This window comes from Austrofundulus limnaeus, unplaced genomic scaffold (assembly GCF_001266775.1).
Source record: "Austrofundulus limnaeus strain Quisiro unplaced genomic scaffold, Austrofundulus_limnaeus-1.0 Scaffold1443, whole genome shotgun sequence".
Taxonomy (NCBI): domain Eukaryota; kingdom Metazoa; phylum Chordata; class Actinopteri; order Cyprinodontiformes; family Rivulidae; genus Austrofundulus; species Austrofundulus limnaeus.
The window spans coordinates 12,227-15,449 of record NW_013953845.1 but is presented as its reverse complement, the minus strand read 5'-3'; positions in this window follow the sequence as shown (position 1 = coordinate 15,449).

Sequence of the window (3,223 nt, the reverse complement as noted above, 5' to 3'; positions counted from 1 at the left end):
TGTCTTCAGGTCCTTGTCTCCTGTCCTCGTCTCCTGGTCCATCATCTCCATGAGTTTCTGTCTCCATCAGTTTTCTCTCAGCAGACCTGACAGTGTCCTCCTAAAAGAAGGGCCCCCATTTGTTGGATGAAGGCCCGACCCCCCTCCCCACCCCCACATGGCTGGAGGCCCGGTACCATCAACCAAACTGGGTCTCCTGGGAGCAAAACTAAACAAAGCTCATCCCTGTTCTGTGTTCAGGACTCTGAGTCCGGTTCGATCAGGGCCTCCCACCGCTCACGGCCCCCCTGTCAGAGTCAGAGCTGAACTCTGAGTTTCTCCTCAGACGTTTGAAAACTCAAACGTTCGTCTTCATTTAGGAGATTACAGTAAAACATATCCTGAGGACAGACGGGTACGGTCTCAGAGACGCACCTTCAGCTGTCAGACAACAGACGGTCGGCGGCCATCTTGAATTGGGTTGACTCTAAAAGTTCATCAGTTAAATGGTCAGTCGTTTAAGTTCTGGTGGTGGTTCGGTCAGTTCCAGTACCTCTGCTGGTTTACTCTGTTTTCTTTAGTTTTATGTTTTTATGATGAATGTCAAAAAAACTGATTGAACATTTGTTTCAAATGACCTGAAATTAAACAGTTAGATCTGATGTACGGGATAAATATTATACCAGCAGGAAGTGAATCTGAGTTGCTCAGATTGAATCTGAATGTTCATAATTTGAAATTAAATGCATTGGTTTGAAAATAAATTTCACTAAATTGAAACTGAATTTGAATTAATTTGCTTTGAAACTGTATTTTGGTTTATTAAAAATTCAGTTTGACTACTTTCACTTTCAGTTCCATAATTCAGATTTTTGTGTTTGTGATTAATTTGACCTATATGTAGAAAATGTTACATTTACATCACATCTCATAAAGTTTCACAAAGTGAAACATAAATCTGTGGATCTGTGTTTGATTACTCTGCCTGGCTTTCTCAAGGACCAGGATGTGACACAAAAATCTGAATTATGGAACTGAAAGTGAAAGTAGTCAAACTGAATTTTTAATAAACCAAAATACAGTTTCAAAGACAATTAATTCAAATTCAGTTTCAATTTAGTGAAATTTATTTTCAAACCAATGCCTTTAATTTCAAATTATGAACATTCAAATTCACTCCCTGCTGGTACAAGGTTTATCCCGTACAGCAGCAGCAGCAGCAGTCAAGGCTGCAATCATTTAAATTCTTCCCCTGAGGCGACTCTGTAAGACATCTCCATTTTCATCACGCTGTCAAAACACACTACATCAAAAACTGGGAGGAGAGAGAAAGAGGTGAAGGTTACTGGTAAACACACAGAGCCAAAGATGCTCTCATCCACTGCATGGTGAAAAAATACATTTATTGGAATCTGTGTCAATGTAAAAAAAAAGAAAAAGAAAAGTGGCTTCAGGTTTTGTCACAGTAGCACAGGTGAATATTTCAGCAGTTGTCTGAAGCTGAGACGAGGCCTGCGTGAAGCTCGGTTAGGGCAGTACAGCTGCTACTGACGACAACAGAGAGGGCGGCCACACACACACGCACACACACACACACACACACACACACAGTGAAGGTGACCCCTGACCTCAGCTGGATGTGAGGTTTGATGCAACACGATCACATAATCAGGATTTTCTCTTCAGTTACAGCAGGTTGCAAAAGTATTCACCCCCATTTAGCATTTGTTTTGTTGCTTTAACAGCTGCAATTTAAATACTTTTTAATTTGATTTTAAAGGGCCCGTGACATCAAATTTTTGAGATAACCATGAACACATTTTTGGAAAGAGAGCATTGATAAAATGCTGCAAAACAAATTTGATGCCATTGAGATGAACGGTTGTTGAGATATTTCCATGTGAAGAAACAGGAAGTGATGTCACATGTAAACAGAGCGATGCTACAATAGCTAACAGACAGTGGAGAAGAACCTGTTTCTTTACATTGTTTTGAGTCGCTATCAAAGAGAGATAAAGAAATAAAGTTTATATAATTTTGTTTTAATAAACAAAGAACAAATATGTTATTTTATTAAAGAGTTCCTCTTTGATGTCACTTCCTGTTTTACTTTGGCTAAGACAAATTCAAAAGAAAATAGGCCAGTTATGAGACAAAATGGGTAAAATCATGTGTATTATGTCAATTTTCTTAAGTATAAAGATGTTTTCTTTGACTTTTTGTGTTCAAAGTATAAACATGTCACAGACCCTTTAAGTGAAAAATTACACAAAAACAAAAACAGGATGTATTTCCTGCTACAAAGCAAAAAGAAATGAAAAGGAACCAAAATTTGCAAACTAAGAGCTAAAAGTAGATAATTATTACCGAAAGCCACGACTAGAAGCTAAAAGCTAACAGAACATTAGCAAGAAGCTAAATTGAGCAAAACTAAAATTGCAGCATGTATACTGAAGGTTTGAAAGATTGAAGAACGTTTTTAATGATTAAAACATGAAAACAGCCACAATGTTCTGAACTAGCTGAATTAGCTGAAACAATGTTAACGCAGCTAAAGTCCAAAAACATACAGAAGAAACAGGAAGTGTTGGATCCTGAGTCAGCAGGTAAAAACATCCATGTAGCACTTTTTATTTTCTGTTCCTTGTATTTAAATAAGTTATAAACTCATTTAACGTCAACAGTTTGTTTTCTTTCAGTTTTTCTGTAGGAAAAACAGTTTTAATTCAGTCACTAATAAAAACACCGGGGGGGGGTGAAAACTTGTGCAGCCTACAGTTTGTTGAAGCCAAAATAAATTTTTATTAGTTTTAGTGTCTGCTTCAGATGTCAGAGGATAAAACACACAACATGTCTGCATGAAGTCAACACAAAGAGGTCGTCTGAAAACAAAACCACACTTTTAAACTCAGATACTGAGTATTAACATTTCTCCCAACAAACTTTTATTTTGACWTTTTATTCTGAACTGGTTGAAATCTCCTATAAAAGAATTCATGTGAAACCAGAGTGCAGAAGGTGGGTTAATGGTTGGAGCAGAGTGCAGTTTGGTGCTTTCCTACTTTTTCTTTTTGTTTCCTGTGAAGTGTCATACTCAGTATCATCATTTATACAATAAACACGAGTATGAGCTGACGTTTGTAAAGTTACACAGTCAAATATTACAGCAATATTTTTGTTTTATTTAGACTTTTATAAGAAAAAAAGAAACAGATTTATTTTTCAAAGTCAGTTTTTCACCATA